The sequence below is a fragment of the Mesoplodon mirus genome (genome assembly GCF_964341445.2).
Source record: "Mesoplodon mirus genome assembly, chromosome: 1".
Taxonomy (NCBI): domain Eukaryota; kingdom Metazoa; phylum Chordata; class Mammalia; order Artiodactyla; family Ziphiidae; genus Mesoplodon; species Mesoplodon mirus.
Genome location: NC_138976.1, coordinates 213,480,962 through 213,500,724, shown reverse-complemented (window position 1 = coordinate 213,500,724; position 19,763 = coordinate 213,480,962). Strand labels below are relative to the sequence as shown.

General features: G+C 42.5%; 1 pseudogene across 1 annotated transcript; it reads right to left on the bottom strand.

Moving 5' to 3' along the window:
- Positions 1-2,743: 2,743 nt before the first annotated feature.
- LOC309807259 (kelch-like protein 7) lies at positions 2,744-18,571 on the bottom strand (annotated as a pseudogene). The gene is made up of 5 exons: positions 18,502-18,571; positions 11,508-11,728; positions 4,035-4,120; positions 3,721-3,915; positions 2,744-3,620 (listed from the first exon to the last, which is right to left on the bottom strand). The product of its transcript is annotated as a kelch-like protein 7 (transcript).
- Positions 18,572-19,763: the final 1,192 nt, after the last annotated feature.

Genomic DNA, 19,763 nt, shown 5'->3' with positions numbered 1-19,763 from the left:
TCCCTACCCTGAGTCTACAGGCTGCCATCTAATACTGTTAGTTGTGATTATAGGTTAGCTTTGTCCTGTATTTCCCTTTCTGAATCAGACACTTACTTAGAGGTGTGGGCAAGAGGAAACAGCTTTTCAAATTCAGATTTTCCAAATGAGAGTTTAGAGTAACCATTACTTGATGCTAAGCATTCACATCTCCTATGACAGTAATATTAACTGACTGGAGCATAGAACGTATCAAATTCAAAACACTGTAAAGTTTGAGTTAGATATCTGAGTGATATTTACACCTTCACAAAAGGAGTTTGTGTATTTAGACATATCAGACCAGTTCTATCAGAGAGCCAGGTCAAGAACAAGAAAAATAAATGATATTTTTAGTTCCAGGAGACTAGGGAATTTCGCCTCTGTTACCAGTAGATCTGCATGATTGGTGCAGTATTGTCAGGATGGACTAGATTATACCGTGGTAACAAAAGACCCAACATCTCGTGGCACGTTATTACTTTATCTACACACCAACCCTGGGTCAGCTGCACTCTGATCTCTGTTGTCTTCTCTCAGGGACTCAGTTAGCAGAGCAGCCTCTTACGTCCATGATCCTGTGCAGAGAGAACAGTGCTGGCGATGCTCACACCTTCAAGCTTCTCTCAGGAAGTGACACCTATAACTCTGCTCACATTTCACTGGCCAGAGCAAGTCATGTGACCATGCCTGAGTCGTGTATGGTGAAGCTGTTCCATCTTCCTGCAAAGAGTGGAGCAGTGATTAGTGAATGGCTGGTAATGCAGTGTTACACAGCCACACTTGTCTCTACTGAGAAGTCTGTGAGGTCCCCAAGGGCAAAGGCTGCCCTAAGAATCCCTGCACCTTCAGCGTCTCAATTCTGCCTGGCACAAGTTCTTGCTCAATCACATCTCAGGAAACACCAACCCAGTGAATGGTTGATAAATGGATGGATGAAGTATAAATGAATACTAAGGTCACATAATCTAGGGCTTGACTAGAGAAACAACACAATGATGCCTGTTTTCACCATTTTTATTCAGTATAGTACTAAAAGTCCTAGCCAAAGCAGTTGGGCAATTGGGCAAGAAAAAGAAATGGAATTGATTATAATTGGAAAGGAAGCAGAAAAATTATCTGTGTTCACAGATGACATGATCTTATAATGTAGGAAACTCTAAAGATTACACACACACTCACAAAGAAAAATTGATCTCCTTCAAAGAGACAATTGAGGTTTTTTTGCAACTTTTTCAGCAAAGTTTCAGGATACAAAATCAACAGACAAAAATCATTTGTGTTTTTATACAGTAGCAATAAGCAACCTGAAAAGGAAGTTAAGAAAACAATTCCATTTACGATAGCATCAAAAAGAAGAAAATACTTCAGAATAATACGATAGCATCAAAAAGAAGAAAATACTTCAGAATAAACTTAACCAAGGAGGTGAAAAACGTATACATTGAAAACTACAAAATGTTACCAAAAGAAATTTTTAAATAAATGAAAAGACATCTGTGCACTTGGATTGGAAGACTTAATATAGTTAATATGTTAATACTTCCCAAAGCAATCTGCAGATTTAATGCAATCCTTGTCAAAATTGCAGTGGTGTGTTTTGTAAAAATAGAAAAATCCATCCAAAAATTCAGATGGAATATCAAGGGACCTGATAGCCAGCACAGTCCTTTTTTTTTTCAATTAAGTCAACTTTTATTTTGGCATCAATATTATAAAATATTCCCATGCTACAGTTTGAGAACACCAATTCTAAGAGAATAGAACACTGGATTCAGATAAATAACTCTTTTAGTAATCATTAAGCGCTTGAAAACTTTAAAAACAGGTACAGGTGGGGAAGGGAAGATTCAGCAGGCTTCATGAAAGGACCATGACAAGAACAATATCATTTCAGTTCAGTATAGCAACGCAAGATTTCTTTATCTACTACTTTATCAACTTGTCTACTAGAAAAAATGTTAAGATTTTCTTTCTTATTATTTTTCAGTTAGCAATTAATACAAATATTTGCCGCCTCTCACAAATGCTATCCCAGGAATATCTAAAGGTAAGAGTTTATAGGAATATTGGCTTAATTCTAGATAATTCAATTAAGTAGTACTGCTTAAATTGTTCTCTTTGAAGGAGATCAATTCAGTGAAAATAATCATTTGGGGCTAGTATAGGACACACATCAATGGGTTCCATTTAATGATAGTTAAAACCATTTTAACATCTCTGAAAATATTAAGTTCAAGAATTTTAAAACAATTCTTATACGGTACTTATTATTAAGCAGTCTACTTGAATTGAATAATGAAATAATGTTAGCCTTGGGAGATTCAAGGTAAATAAGAATAACTTATAATGAAATCAGCCTCCCCAAATGTTTTAATATTAGAAATAATAAAGACAACCAATTTATATAAAAATATTACATTTAAATAATAGTAAATGGTGAAATTTTTCAAGATGAAGTTTTTAGAAGAAAGAAAGGAGAGGCTGGTACTTCTAATAGAAATATTTAATAAATATTGTAATGGGATTCTAATGGTATTATCATTAGGGAATAAATAATAATGGATGGAATGAAGATGTTTTCATTTGTAATTATATCCTCAGTTATTTAAACTCTTCCACTGGAAGTCTAAAATCTTGTGATTGAGTATACAGAAGAGCGTTAAGTATGTGCCACTTACAAGAGCAAAGTAAGACATCAAATAAGAATTCTGAAGTTACAGTCTCATTTCCAGGGTCCTGCAGAATACTGATCTTGTTTTTTCAACTTTGGGTTAAAATATCTACAAGACTGTGGTTGGGAGCCTCTAAATGCAGTAGTCATGTTTCTTTCTTCTGGGACTTATGCCTTCTACCAGTTCTTCTCGATCTTCTGGAGACAGGAGATGATACCTCATTCCACTTATTACCATCTTAAAGCATTAAGGATTGTCTTGAATAAGTGGTTCAGCTTGTACTGTTTTACTTAAGAAATTCTTTGATGCAAGACAAAACCTGACTTTAGCAAGGATGTCAACCATAAATGGCTGGCAGTGAGGTTCATCATATTTCAACCACCTGACTGCAGCATCATAAACCTGACCCTCTGCTCTTACAGTCAGAGTGTCCTGGTTGAGAAGATGTGTAACTCATCAAGTTGTAGAAACTCATCAGTTTTATAAACTTCAGTAAAACGCTGATGAATAAAGTCATCTGCAGTTGCTTTCAATTCAGGACACTCTAGACCCTCTGCTAACACACTTATACCAAGACCATTTGAAGCATCAACTTGTTCTTTCAAAAAAATCTACACACATTTTCTTCACAGGTTCAATCTGGTACTGGTTTGCTGCATCTAACAAAGACTGAACATTGTTGCTATTCACAGAAATTCTAGTAGTATAAGCGAATTCCACAAGTTGTTCAATAATGGTCAGGTTCAGCATCTTTGAGTTCTGCTTCAAAGGACGTTGATTCAAGCATGCTAGCTGTGACTATTAAGTTTAAAAAAATGACTGGCTGCAGCAAGGACAACACGATGCGCAGGTATCTTTCTTTCCTGGACTTTAAGGATCACATCACACAATATTTTCTTTGGATTTATGTCGCTTGTCAACAAGGTTCTGTAATCAGTACCTCCCAGCGTGATTTCAAATTGACCCTGGGTACAAATCTCTGGGTAGACTGTAGATTCAACTACAGTTGGTGGTGGATTTAAATCACTGTTTCCAAATGTTATTCATGATGCTCATGAAGCCCGCCAACAATTTAGCTTCTTCTCGAGCAGCAAGTTTCTTCTCAGTCTTCTTCTTGCTGCTCTTCTCCACACCGTAGGCTGCCACCCTCCCTTGGCACGGTTCATGCCCAGGGCTTGCCAGGCCAGGAGAGGGGCTGCATGCTCCTGGCACACTGGGGATTCTGCTTACCAAACACCAAAGCCAGGACTGCAGCTGCAACACCCTGCTCCCGAATGCGTGGGCAGTGGTGGCCTAGCCACTGTGGTAGGACAAGGTCAGATGGCCCCCTCAGAAGCTCACAGGGAGGAAGTGTCGCTGGCTGGGCTGCATCTCCCATCTCCAGCAGAACAGGAGTCTGGAGGAGGAGCCTGCACTGCCAGCACAGTCTTGAAAGAGCAGAACAAAGTTGGAGGTCGCACACTTCCTGATTTCAAAATAGATTACAAAGCTACAGTAATCAAAACAGTGTGGTAGGGGCTTCCCTGGTGGCGCAGTGGTTGAGAGTCTGCCCGCCGATGCAGGGGACACGGGTTTGTGCCCCGGTCCGGGAAGATCCCACATGCCACGGAGTGGCTGGTCCCATGAGCCATGGCCTCTGAGCCTGCGCATCTGGAGCCTGTGCTCCACAACGGGAGAGGCCACAACAGTGAGAGGCCCATGTACCACAAAAAAAAAACAAAAAACAGTGTGGTACTTGCATAAAGACAGATCAGTGAAATAGAATAGGTAGCTCAGAAATATATCCTTGAACATAAGGACAAATGAGTTTTGACAGGGGTTCCAAGACAACTCAATGGGGAAAGGACTATCTTTTCAACAAATAGTGCTGAGAAAACAAGATATGCACATATAAAAGAATGAAGTTGGACCCTTACTTTACATCATATGGAAACATTTATCAGAGGTACTTCCCTGGTGGTGCAGTGGTTAAGAATCTTCCTGCCAAAGCAGGGGACACGGGTTCGATCCCTGGTCCAGGAAGATTCCACATGCCGTGGAGCAACTAAGCCCATGTGCCATGACTACTGAAGCCCGCATGCCTAGAGCCTGTGCTCTGCAACAAGAGAAGCCACTGCAAATGAGAAGCCCACGCACCGCAACGAAGACCCAATGTAGCCAAAGAATAATAATAAATAAATAAAAACCTTAAAAAATATATTAGAACTCAAAGGCCTACACATAAGAGCTAAGACTATAAAACTTTTAGAAGAAAACAGGGAGAAAGGTTCGTGACTTTGGGTTTGGCGATGATTTCCTAGATATAACACCAAAAGCACAGGCAACAAAGAACAAGTAGATAAATTGAACTGCATCTAAATTTAACACTTCTGTGCATCAAAAGACACCAGCAGCAGAGTGAAAAGACAACCCACAACACAGAGAAAACATTTGCAAATGATGTATCTGATAAGAGGTTAATATTCAGAATATACAGACTGGATAAGTATACAAATATGTATGTATAAGTATACAAACTCATACAACTCAACAATTTTTAAATGAACTAAAAATGGGCAAAAGACTTGAATAAACATTTCTCCAGAGAAGATATACAAGTGGACAATAAGCACATAAAAAATGCTCAGCATCACTGATTATTAAGGAAATTATTTCCTTAAATTATTAAGGAAATGTGCAAAAGCTTTGAAGTTTCATTAGGTCCCATTTGTTTATTTTTGTTTTTGTTCTCATTACTCTAGGAGGTGGATCAAAAAACAGTTTGCTGTGATTTATGTCAAAGAGTGTTCTTCCTATGTTTTCCGCTAAGAGTTTTATAGTGTCTGGTCTTACATTTAGGTCTTTAATCCATTTTGAGCTTATTTTTGTGTATGGTGTTAGGGAGTGTTCTAATTTCATTCTTTTACATGTAGCTGTCCAGTTTTCCCAACACCTCTTAATGAAGAGACTGTCTTTCCTCCATTGTATATCTTTGAATCCTTTGGCATAGATTAGTTGATCATAGGTGTGTGGGTTTATCTTTGGACTTTCTATCCTGTTCCATTGATCTATATTTCTGTTTTTGTGCCAGTACCATATTGTCTTAATTACTGTAGCTTTGTAGTGTAGTCTGAAGTCAGGGTGCCTGATTCCTCCAGCTCCGTTTTTTTCCCTCAAGATTGCTTTAGCTATTTGGGGTCTTTTTTGTCTCCATACAAATTTTAAGATGTTTTGTTCTAGTTCTGTAGAAAATGCCACTGGTAATTTGATAGGGATTGCATTGAATCTGTAGATTGCTTTGGGTAGTATAGTCATTTTCAGTATTGATTCTTCCAATCCAAGAACATGGTATATCTCTCCATCTGTTTGTGTCATCTTTGATTTCTTTCATCAGTGTCTTATAGTTTTCTGAGTACAGGTCTTTTACCTCCTTTGGTAGGTTTATTCCTAGGTATTTTATTTTTTTGTTGCAATGGTGAATGGGACTGTTTCCTTAATTTCTCTTTCTGATCTTTTGTTGTTAGTGTATAGGAATGCAAGAGATTTCTGTGTATTAATTGTGTAGCCTGCAACTTTACCAAATTCATTGATTAGCTCTAGTAGTTTTCTGGTAGCATCTTTAGGCTTCTCTATGTAGAGTATCATGTCATAGGCAAACAATGACAGTTTTACTTCTTCTTTTCCAATTTGTATTCATTTTATTTCTTTTTCTTCTCTGATTGCCATGGCTAGGACTTCCAAAACTATGTTGAATAAGAGTGGTGAGAGTGGACATCCTTGTCTTGTTCCTCATTTTAGAGGAAGTGCTTTCAGTTTTTCACCACTGAGAATGATGTTTGCTGTGGGTTTGTCATATATGGCCTCTATTATGTTGAGCTAGGTTCCCTCTATGCCCACTTTCTGGAGAGGTTTTATCATACATCGGTGTTGAATTTTGTAAAAAGCTTTTTGTGCATCTATTGAGTTGATCATATGGTTTTCATTCTTCAATTTGTTAATATGGTGTATCACATTGGTTGATTTGCATATACTGAAGAATCCTTGCATCCCTGGGGTAAGTCCCACTTGATCATGGTGTATGATCCTTTTAATGTGCTGTTGGATTCTGTTTGCTAGTATTCTGTTGAGGATTTTTGCATCTATATTCACCAGTGATATTGGTTTGTAATCTTCTTTTTTTTGTAGTATCTCTGTCTGGTTTTGGTATCAGAGTGATGGTGGCCTCATAGAATGAATTTGGGAATGTTCCTTCCTCTGCAATTTTTTGGAAGAGTTTCAGAAGGATGGCTGCTAGCTCTTCTCTAAATGTTTGATAGAATTTGCCTGTGAAGCCATCTGGTCCTGGACTTTTGTTTGTTGGAAGATTTTTAATCACAATTTCAATTTCATTACTTGTGATTGTTCTGTACATATTTTCTAATTCTTCCTGGTTCAGTCTGGAAAGTTATACCTTTCTAAGAATTTGTCCATTTCTTCCAGGTTGTCCATTTTATTGGCATAGAGTTGCTTGTAGTAGTCTCTTAGGATGCTTTGTATTTCTGTGGTGTCTGTTGTAACCTCTCCTTTTACATTTCTAATTTTATTGATTTGAGTCCTCTTCCTCTTTTTCTTGATGAGTCTGGCTAAAGGTTTATCAATTTTGTTTATCTTCTCAAAGAACCAACTTTACTTTTATTCATCTTTGCTATTGTTTTCTTTGTTGCTATTTCATTTATTTCTGCTCTGGCCTTTATGATTTCTTGCCTCCTACTAACTTTGGGTTTTGTTTGTTCTTCTTTCTCTTGTTCCTTTAGGTGTAAGGTTAGATTGTTTATTCGAGATTTTTCTTGTTTGTTGAGGTAGGATTTTATTGCTATAAACTTCCCTCTCAGAACTGCTTTTGCTGCATCATTTTTTGATTTCCTCTTTGATTTCTTCAGTGATCCCTTGGTTATTTAGTAACGTATTGTTTAGCCTCCACGTGTTTGTGCTTTTTCCATTTTTTTACCTGTAATTGATTTCTAATCTCATAGTGTTGTGATAGGCAAAGATGTTTGGTATGATATCAGTTTTCTTAAATTTATCAAGGCTTGACTTGTGACCCAAGATGTGATCTATCATGGAGAATGTTCTGTGTGCACTTGAGAAGAAAGTGTAATCTACTATTTTTGGATGGAATGTCCTAAAATATCAATTAAATCTATCTGGTCTATTGTGTCATTAAGGCTTGTGTTTCCTTATTAATTTTCTGTCTGGATGATCTGTCCTTTGGTGTAAGTGAGGTGTTAAAGTTCCCCACTATTACTGTGTTACTTTCGATTTCCTCTTTTATAGCTGTTAGCAGTTGCCTTATGTATTGAGGTGCTCCTATGTTGGGTGCATATATATTTATAATTGTTATGTGTTCTTCCTGGATTGATCCCTTGATTATTATGTAGTGTCCTTATCTCTTGTAACAGTCTTTACTTTAAAGTCTATTTTATCTGTTATGAGTATTGCTACTCCAGCTTCCTTTGGATTTCCATTTGCATGGAATATCTTTTTTCATCCCCTCACTTTCAGTCTGTATGTGTCCTTAGGTCTCAAGTGGGTCTCTTGTAGACAGCATATATATGGCTCTTGTTTTTGTATCCATTCAGTGAGCTTATGTCTTTTGGTTGGAGTATTTGATCCATTCACATTTAAGGTAATTATCTATATGTATGTTCCTATTACCATTTTCTTAATTGTTATGGGTTTGTTTTTGTAGGTCCTTTTCTTCTCTTGTGTTTCCCACTTAGAGAAGTTCCTTTAGCATGTGTTGTAGAGCTGGTTTGGTGGTGCTGAATTCTCTTAGCTTTTGCTTGTCTGTAAAGCTTTTGATTTCTCCATTGAATCTGAATGAGATCCTTGCCGGGTAATCTTGGTAGTAGGTTCTTCCCTTCCATCACTTTAAATATATTGTGCCACTCCCTTCTGGCTTGTAGAGTTTCTGCTGAGAAATCAGCCGTTAACCTTATGGGAGTTCCCTTGTATGTTATTTGTCATTTTTCCCTTGTTGCTTTCAATAATTTTTCTTTTTCTTTAATTTTTGTCAATTTGATTACTAAGTGTCTTGGCGTGCCCCTCCTTGGGTTTATCCTGGCTGGGACTCTCTGTGTTTCCTGGACTTGGGTCGCTGTTTCCTTTCCCATGTTAGGGAAGTTTTCAACTATAATCTCTTCAAATATTTTCTCGGGTCCTCTCCTTCTGGGACCCCTATAATGTGAATGTTGTTCATTTAATATTGTCCCAGAAGTCTCTTAGGCTGTGTTCATTTCTTTTCATTCTTTTTTCTTTATTCTGTTTCACAGCAGTGAATTCCACCATTCTGTCATCCAGGTCACTTATCTATTCTTCTGCCTCAGTTATTCTGCTACTGATTCCTTCTAGTGTATTTTTCATTTCAGTTATTGTATTGTTCATCTCTGTTTGTTTGTTCTTTAATTCTTCTAGGTGTTTGTTCTTTCATTCTTCCAGGTCTTTGTTAAACATTTCTTGCATCTTCTCGATCTTTGCCTCCATTCTTTTTCCGAGATCCTGGATCATCTTCATTATCATCATTCTGAATTCTTTTTCTGGAAGGTTGCCTATCTCCACTTCATTTAGTTGTTTTTCTGGGGTCTTATCTTGTTTCTTCATCTGGTACATAGTTCTCTGCCTTTTCATTTTGTCTATCTTTCTGTGAATGTGGTTTTTGTTCCACAGGCTGCAGAATTGTAGTTCTTCTTGCTCCTGCTGTCTGCCCTCTTTTATCACAGTTTTTAACAAATATATTTTTTAAACTATATGCCCATCAGAACAAGGAGGCTTTGTAGAAGAACAGAAAAAGGAGTTAGGTGTAGAGTTGCCATATTCAGGAGAAGAAGAAAAAATATAAGACACCCAGTTAAATCTGAACCTCACATGAGTCATCTTTAATTTTTTAGTATGAGTATACCCCATGCAATATTTGGGTCATAATTACATCCAAAAATCATTTGTTGTTTTTCTGAGATTCAAATTTGCCTTGGTGTCCTATATTTTATCCAGAAACCCTAGTTAGGTCCTGACCCAGGATCCTGAGCTATCTTCCTGGATATGTCTACTTCCAGAGCCTCTGCCGTGGGCCACATGCCTCCCCCTAATGTCCAGCTCACCCAGCACGTTCTTCTCTCCACTTGGATAGTGGAGCTGTTTTCCTACAGGAAGAGGACGTGCTGGGCCAGGGAACCCTGCACTGGAGGACATGCAAGTTCAAGTTCTCTCTGTCAATTACACAATCCCAATTCTGCCAAGTATCTTTCCTTCAGCCTGGGTCAGGCATTGCGCTGCGGGTGCCAGAAACCACAGAGGCATTACAGGGTGCTGGGTGCTTGTACAGCGAGTTTCATAGGACAGAGGGAGCCCAGAGGAGAGGGAGGCAGCTGCACTGTGCTGGTGGGGCCAGAGAAGGCCCAGCAGAAGCCTCAAGAGGATTATAAGAAGGTCAGGGGATTCAGTGTTCACTAAGTCTTGTGAGCCGGACTTTGAGTCTGAGTGGTCGGCATGGCTGCACAGAATGGGGGAGTGGACATCCCCTCTGGGGAGCCCCTCTAGTGAGCCTAGGGCTTGTACTAACTCTTTGGTTAACAGGAACTTCTACAAGTATATTAAACTGTCTTTTCATGTGACTAGGTTCACAGACTAGAAGCAGGATGGAGAATGGACTGGGAAGGTGAGACTGGAAACAGAATAACCCCTGGGAGACATCTGTTCCCCACCATTGCCCAGATGGGGAGGATGAGGGACTGATGACAGGATGGATAGAACAGGTGCGTCTCATCAGCAGGTGGAACTCCTGGTCTACAGACCAAGGGCCAGACAGCATGTTCTCCAAGTCAGAGTCCCCTGGGCAGCTTCTTTGAGCACCGCTGGCCCTGCCTCCTGGGGCACCCACTTTATCAGATACATTTCTCTTCCTGAAACTTCTCTCGCCGTACCACCCCCACGCTCCAGTTTCTCTTTTGAAATTTTTTACACCTACAGAAGCGTTGGAGGCATAGGTTAATGAGCAGCCTTGTATCCCTCACCTGCATTCATAACTGTTTACCTTCTGCAGTACTTGATCACACCTTTTCTCTCTCAACACATTTTCAAACCCTTTGAAAGCCCGCTGCAGACATCACACCCTTCATCTCCCTTGGCCTGAGGGACCTCATGCTCTTCTCACGGCATCTCATCCTGTCCTTTGATCCATTGTCCCTACATTAAGTCCAAGCACTCAGGTTAAAGACACAGCCACCTGATCTTCCCATTGTAAAGGTATCTCTCTCCAACACAATCCACTTTTAAGAAATCCTATCTGTAATATGAGATTCCTTTTGAAAAGCATGTTGAGTGTTGAATTCATATATTAAATTTGCCTGAAGTGGGTGAGACCTATGGCACATCTTAACACTTGGCTTGCTTAAAGTGGGGGAAGTACCAAATTTGTACATTGTATCCACTGTGACAGTAAGGGTTTTTTTTTCTTTAAACAACTTTGTTTATTTATGTAACAAACATTCTTATTGCTTCCATCACCTGCTATGCAGCATGCTAGTGGCTGATACAAAGGTGATTTTAAAAAAAAGTGATCCTTCCCTTCAGTCTAGGGGGGAAAAATCCACATATCCTGCTAGTTCAACACCATGTGATAAGTGGTAAGAATCAAGAAATGATGGAATACAAAAGAAGTGAGTAGTTTTGTGCCTCAGAGACAGGGTCAGCAGATTGGTTTGGGGCTCTGCAGAATTGTTTGGGCTGGGGGAGCAGGAGAGAGGGCAATGTGAAAAACACACCCCAGGCCTGCACCTCCCCCAGTTGAGACCCACTAACCTGGGTGGGAAGAGCTTGTTCTGTTTCCTGCGGTGTCAGGTCCCACTCAGGAACCCAGGGCTGTTGTGCTGTGTGATGGGTCCTCTGCCTATCCAAGCCCCCGCAGCCCTCATGAAACCGGCAGTCGGTGGTGTGCTGGGGTCTCAGAGTTGAAGACCAAGCCCCAGAGATGCTCAGGCTCCCTTCACAATCCGTGACAGATCTGCCATGTGTAACTGAACCTACAAGTTTTAAGTCCCAGGCTCTATATGGTGAGCACATGTCCCTAACTGTCCCAGACACAAGCTCCATTCAGGGTGCTACTTGTGATAAGTCATTTCCTCCCTTGAACTTTTAGACCCTCACCCGCCAAGTTTTAAGTGGTTTCTCCAGTTCCAGGTGTGGCGGCAGCTGCTGGAGTTCCTTTTCATACCACTCTGTGTTTCCTGGATTAAGATCCTTGCCCCCTCCCCCGCCTTTGTCTTTTCAGACTGAACAGACCCTTTTCAATGCTGCTGCCAGCAACCCACCCCCCCCTGCTCCCTACTGCTTCACCTGTGCATCTGCGACAGCCGTAAAGTGCTACCACTAGAGTGGCCGTCAATATTCTAGGTGCTGGAGCAGAGAGCAACTGTCTCACAGGGGAAGGAATCTACCACCATAGCTGAGATTTACTTTAAAATGCTTCAGAAGAAAAAAAAAATGTTCGGGGGTCCAGGAAACAAGATTGGTAAAATGTCGATAAGCAGGAAGTCACCATGAGAGTGCAAGGGAGGCCATTATAGGACTCTTTCTGCATTTTTGTGTGTTTGAAATTCTCCATAATGAAAAGTTAATAAGTGGAGATTGAAGGGATGTACAAAACATCAAAAACAGCACCACAGAATCCAATTTCTTGTTGGGTTTTCTCTTACCATTCTGACATAAATGCACATTGTCTAAGCTCTTGATGCTTCCTGATAATTTAGAGAGTGTTTAGATATCAGTGGTTTCCCAAAGATAAAAATACAATATCCTTATTCACTAAATACCATAGACTAGCTCATCATCCCATGCGGAAAAAAACCTTTTGATAGTTTGTTTCCATGCGTTCTGGGTCAGTCAGAGGGGCATGGACCCCACTCTCCTGGAATGTCAAGGACAGTGGGCCATTTCTCCAGATTTGCTTTCCTATATCCACAATCAGAAGGTTCCAGACCATTCCAGACACTGAGGCATACTTCATCCTCTGCTAGCTCCTTCATTCGTTTATTTAGCAAGTATTTATTGGGTGCTCGCATGTGTCCGTGACATACTGGCACACAGCAAGGAGGAGGACAGAAGCAGCCCCAGATAGTACACAACTCAGGAAACAAGCAATTACATCCACATCTGGGAGATCTAAGGATCTAAGGAGCCCTTGCTCCAGCTTGGGTGGGTCAGGGAGACTCCTGCAGGAAGTGACATTTTAGCTAAGTCCAGAAGGTAGCAAAGGGCTTGTGGGAGTTTTCCCCCAAGCAAAGGGAAAGCATGTGAGCCGGCTGGGAGGTGAAGTAAAGCCTGTCCACAGAAGGAGCAAGAAGGAGGTGGCGCCCGCCTGCTGACAGAGATCAAATCTGTAGCACATGCTTAGGGTTTAATGCCACGGTCCACTCTCACCATCTCAAAATTCTTAATAATTGTATCTTTTTTTTTTTTCTTTTTTGCTGTACATGGGCCTCTCACTGCTGTGGCCTCTCCCGTTGCAGAGCACGGGCTCCGGACGCGCAGGTTCAGCGGCCATGGCTCATGGGCTCAGCCGCTCCGCGGCATGTGGGATCCTCCCGGACCTGGGCACGAACCCGTGTCCCCTGCATCGGCAGGCGGACTCTCAACCACTGCGCCACCAGGGAAGCCCCAATAACTGTAACTTTTGACTTTGTGTTTTGTAAGCAGAGTCAGTGGAACAGTGGAGCGTGCCCAGGGAGGTTAGCTCATGGGGTCCCACCTCCATCTGTCTCCCCAGGATGAGTTCTCAGCTTCTTGCTTCCGCTTGCCTTTGTGGGGATCTGGCTCAGATGCGCTGTCCCCATGCTGTGACCTCAGCTGCTCTCCTCTCCTATCAGAGAACCAGGCTCACATGGGCATGCCTGCAGCATCTCAGGTGGCATGAGGTGGACCTGTCCAGCTCCCCCAGCTCCAGGCTGGCTGTACCATTGCACACCCTGGTAGGCAGCCAGTGGGAGGTCATCTCTTGGCTGGAGTGAGCCTCTTGCCCATCCCTGTGGGAGTCAGCCATCTGCCATGGGTGGGCACAGTGGTCCCATGAGAATGGGGGAGGCTCTGCTTCCCCAGATCTCCCCTCACCTGGAGCATAGCACATCTGTTCTGAAGCTGGCAAGGGGGAACTCAGCAGCCCTGTGGTCGAGCCAGTGCCAGGACACCAAGTCATAGGCAGGGACCCAGGGAGCCTGGGAGCACTCCCTGAGCCAGCTGTGTGCCTGGGGTCTTCTCTGCCTCCTTCCCTCCTTGAGTGTCTGGGCCTGACTCTACTAGCCAGCTTGAGGAAGCCTCCCAGGACCAGCCAGGAAACATAAACTGTGTCATTTCAGTGACTGCATACAAGCCAGATGCTCTGCTGTTTGCACTTAAAATTGGCATTGCCCAGTATAAAGATGAACAATAACATTCATGACAACTCATTTTTTTCCCTTAGATCATTAAACACAAAAGAAGATAAATAAATAAACACCATTAGAAGTGGAGAAGGAACATACCTGAGAAAGAAAAAAGCTTTCGAAGTAAATTTAAGGCACATTTTCCCTACTTATTTGAACAAGGGGCTTCCACATTTTCACTGTGTGCTGGGCTTGCACATTTTGCAGGCAGCCCTGGAGGGAGGATGTGTGTGATGAAGCCCGTGAGTGAGGAGTGAAGAGGTCTAGAAAGACCTTGCAAAGGAGCTTGACCTCGTCTCAAGGGCAACGGGAGCAGCTAAGGTGTCTGCAGTGCGCAGCTCTGGAAGGACAGAGCCATGCCAGGAAGATGCCCATTCCCCCTCCCTACCACCCAACCCGACAGCAGCTGACTGGACCAGAGGGAACCAACCTGTTGACGACTCAATGCTCAGTGGCCAATCAAATGCTTTCTTAAAAATTTGAACCAAGGAGAGCATGGCTGAGAGAGTTAGGAAATGAGCCAGGTAGATGAAGAGCTCAGAGTGAAGTTTCACAGAAACCTGCTGTGACACCTTAGAACTGCCCTGAGCTTTGTGCTTTCAGGTCTGGCTGCTCAGCTTGTCCTTGGGTCCTTATCTAGGGCCTACTTTTGTCACCATGTAAAGAATAAAAGCGTGCCTCCCTACATCCAGGCAGCTGGGGGTGTCCAGACACCCTGCTCAGTGTGCCAGCGTGAACTGACACTTCTCTGTGCCCCAGGTCAAGAGCAGGGACACACTTGAAACTTGTTTTATACCTCTAATAAGTGCTGATTGCTCAGGCAAACATGCAGGATACTGCCTAGCAGAGCAAGTTTTGCCCTAGAAATACCCTCTCTTCTAAGTGACGATCCTCCCGGTGACCTGGAATGCTAGCTCACCAAGTGGGTTTATTAAAAGAGTGCCACTGCATTGGGAACTGATCCTTAAAACATTGTCTTCCAAGCTCAGTCCAAAGGCCAACAAGAGGCTCTTCATGTCCCAGGGATGTTCTATTTCTCAGACGACCATATGGTTTTGCATTAATAATTACTCAGATGTCTGATGTTTTGTCCAGAGCAGCACTGTTCTTTCAGTTGCACTGATGACAATTTGTATAGTTTGGCATGCTTCAAAGTTTCTCCAGTGGTGCTACAAAATCGTCAAATTCTCAAAGGAAATTAACTTAAATAACTTCAGTTTTTAAAATTTTTGAGATGTAATCGACCTATAACATATTAGTTTCAGGTGTACCGTGTAGTGATTTGACATATGTCTATATTGCAAAATAATCATCACATTAAAGTCTAGTTAACATCCATCACCGCATACAGTTACAATTCTTTTTTCTTGTGATAAGAACTCTTAAGATCTACTGTCTTAGCAACTTTGAAATATACAATACAGTACTGTTAACTATAATCACCATGCTATACATTATATTCCCATGACTTATTTATTTTATAACTAGAAGTTTTCACCTTAGTTTTTAAAATGCATTATCATGTAGAGGAACATAAGAACTATGGATTTTAATCAATTGAAATATTGTAGAAAGGCCAGGCTGGGACCCCTATAGGGTAGAGAGGCAGGAGAGAGAGACATGTGTGGGCTGGATCAATTTGACAAAAGACGGGGACAAATGTGGGGATTAGAACCTTACAGCTTGTATACAATCTGACTGCTACTGGCAATTTGGTTGGGAGGTTGGACCAGCATTTACGGAGTGCTTCCAGGAGACAGAGACGGTGAGAAGCATTTTCTTTGGAGCAACTGATTAATTTCCACACCAAACCCCTATGAGACTGGAAGTATTGTCTGCAATTTTGCAGATGAGAAAGTGAAAAGAGAGAAGTTAGGCATCTTGGAAGCAGCAGTGGGGTATCAGGACCTCAGGACCACCACGTTCCCGCAGCACTGACTCTGGGGTTCAGTCTATTCTGTGGTATCAGAGAGAAAGCCTGAGACAACTCTTGAGTTTTCCAGAGGAAATACATGCAGAGTCAGGAAGCTAAACTCTGTGTGCCGGTTAACTGGAAATGTCGATACATGGTGATTAACCACCCATATGTTCATCCTAAAATGGCAGATGCAGGCTTGAAGATGACTTTAAAATAGGTGATGGAGGCCAAAGCCCTGAGGGATGCCACACTGCATTTCCCATGGGAAGACTGGTGCCCTGGTGGAGCATTAAGGGCAGCCTCATGTCATCAGTGCAGCAGGGTTGCCACAAGCACAGCAGTCACTTGTCTATGCCTCGCATCACGCAGTATCTCCTACTGCAGCAGCATGTGGCAGAAGGCCTTCCAGTCACAGGAAAGGCAACCAGCTCCAGTTCCTGAGACTCTGCAAAAGGACTCCCACTGCCTCTCTTCACGTCGGCCCTGTCTCCCTGGCAACACGCTCCCCACGCAGCACACAAAACACAAACACGGACAGACAGCAGCTCAGTGCAGACGGGAAATCTGCATGAGGGCTTCTCCAAGAAGTCTGGCCGCTGTCCTTCCACTTCCCAAGACTGCAGGGGGACTCACAGAAATTTGAGAAATATAGCTGGGCTGCCAGAAACCAGCATGACCACAAAGGCTGGTAAATGCGGCAAAATTATTATGGGCAGCCCCCAAGAGAAGAAAAACACAACTCAAGAAAATGAACCGGGGCTTCCCTGGTGGCCCAGTGGTTGAGAGTCCGCCTGCCGATGCAGGGGACACGGGTTCGTGCCCCGGTCCGGGAAGATCCCACATGCCGCAGAGAGGCTGGGCCTGCACGTCCGGAGCCTGTGCTCTGCAACGGGAGAGGCCACAGCAGTGAGAGGCCCGCATACCACAAAAAAAAAAAAAAGAAAATGAACCAATTTTGACCTTACAGTGGAAGTAGGAATTAGCAGCTAAAGGCTCAAGACATACTAATCCATGCAGTATTTTATATTTAATACAAAATTTCCTATCAACTTCAAGCACCTCCCCATTGCTTCCTGGGGATGAAAATTATTACTCCTAAATATCCCCTGGCAGCGAGGAAGCAGTCAGGACAAAAAGAAAATCATGCACTCAGGTTCTTTATCAAGCAGTGGTAGGCTGGAGCTAGCTGGTACTGGTCTTGGCAGTGTGGGGGTGGGAGGATGTGGCAGCTTGAAGCAGGACCTTGGTCCTCGTCTTCTTTGAAGAAAGAATTCAGCAAAGAGACAGACTGTGAAGCAGATAAAATGTTTATTAGAAGCAAATTACATGTGGAAGAACACACGGTGAACTGGCGGAATGAGTTGCATGCAATGGGGGTGGGTTAGATTGCTTATATGGGAGTAGTCTTCCTGGTTGTCTCTGGCCAATCATCTTGCTTGTGCCCATATTTGGCTTGACTCAGGGTCCTTCCTGGTGGGTGAGTGTGCATCCCTCGGTCAAGATGGATTCCAACAGAAAGGTTTCTGGGAGGTTGGCAGCACAGATTACAGCCTGGCAGCTCCTTCCTCCTTTGACACCTTTTCTAGACTGACGACCTTCTCCGCACATGTGTGGGCTGGGAAATCCCCTTGACCCCAAGAATGAGAAAAATGTGGTCATTTTGTCTTTCACCCAATCAGGCCTGATGGCTGCTGCTAGTTACTTATCTCAAAGTGTCAGCACGGAGACTGGCTGCAGCTGCTCAGCCTGGGGTCCACCTGTCTCCTACCTCAGTACCAGCTCACAAGAGCTGGTTAAATTGTCAGGGATTTTGTGAGACTTATTTTCTTAGTAGCTTAAAATTAGCTGTGGTGGAGCATTGACACCACAGAAATCGGCAAACATTGATCAAGGTTTATTTGTTAGTTGTTTTCCAGAAAGCTGATTGTTAAACATTTACCAGCATCCCAACCCCCATCTGCTACTTCCCAGGTGGGCTTGTCACAGTTTCTTCACCATTTCAAATATTATTTTTCCTCTATTCATAAAATAGGAATCATAATTCATACCCCTCAAAACCAATTTTCCTAAATGAGAACAATGAATGTGAAAGTGCTTTGTGAATTACAAAACAAATGGACACATACCTGCATTTTCTTATACCCTCACACGCTTGTCCTTAAAAGATGCAAGAATGTCCCTGCCTTCCTTTGCCTGTGGATACCAGAAATTTCATTTCAACCCTTACGTACTTTCTTTCTTTCTTTCTTTCTTTTTTCCATGTTCATACCTCTCTAGTTTTTAATTTAAACTGAGGATTGTCAGGTTTCTGCTCGTTCCTTCAAAAGGAATGTCAGGGCAAGCTATGGTGATATTAAAAAGCACAAGAGAGCCTAAAGCCCTCTTTCCATTTTCTGGGTTCTTTGCAAACATGGGCTTAGTGCCTACCAGGAGTCACTAAGTGGAACTAGAGGACACCTACCTTTCGGGACCTTAAGGCAGAGTGGCGGGGCAGGCATGGATCCACTCTGTGACATGGGATCCACAGCCATCAAGCTACCCAAATCTTCCCCAAGTGGCCACCCCCATCTTGCTCTGGAGAGGTAAGACCTCCATTTGTTCACAAGTGGAAAGTTGCTCCCATCAGATGACGCCCACCAATGGGAGATGTCCCTCAAAAATGTTAAATTCTTGCTCTCCTTTCTGAACCATGAACTCCCTTCTCATTTTCCAGAACAGACACATTGCATCCCTAGAGAGCATGGCGAGGCAGGTGACCCCATCCTCAGCAATCTCTGTGAATGTTGGCAGCTGCAACATCACTCTCTCTTTCTTCACAGCGATGCTGTGCAAATTCCAGCAGCCTCCAACCTAGGATCAGATGCCTCCTTGAAAGAATTGTTAGCTCATGGCCTTCACAGGCTTGAACAATTCCCTGAATTTCTCCTGAGTTGGCCTGGGGCTGAGCCAGCAGCTTGGGTGGTGACCTCGAGCCACATAGGGCTCCTCCTAGCACCTGTGGGTCTGGCTGAGGACCACGATGCTCACCTGGAGTGCTCTGCCCAGATTCTGATTCAGAACCTTTCCTACTCTCAGGTAGATGACACATCTGCAATGTTCCCTGACTTCTTGCCACTTAATTTTTGTATATTTCCACTTCTATTTTGTAAATGACACATTTCATTATTTCTCTTTTTTTTAAACATCTTTATTGGAGTATAGTTGTTTTACAATGGTGTGTTAGTTTCTGCTTTATAACAAAGTGAATCAGTTATATATATACATATGTCCCCATATCTCTTCCCTCTTGTGTCTCCCTCCCTCCCTCCCTCCCTATCCCACCCCTCTAGGTGGTCACAAAGCACTGAGCTGATCTCCCTATGCTATGCGGCTGCTTCCCACTAGCTATCTATTTTACGTTTGGTAGTGTATATATGTCCATGTCACTCTCTCACCTTGTCACAGCTTACCCTTCTCCGTCCCCATGTCCTCAAGTCCATTCTCTAGTAGGTCTGTGTCTTTATTCTCATCCTGCCCCTAGCTTCTTCATGACCATTTTTTTTTCTTTTTTTTTTCTTTTAGACTCCATATATATGTATTAGCATATGGTATTTGTTTTTCTCTTTCTGACTTACTTCACTCTGTATGACAGTCTCTATGTCCATCCACCTCACTACAAATAACTCAGTTTCGTTCCTTTTGATGGCTGAGTAATATTCCATTGTATATATGTGCCACATCTTC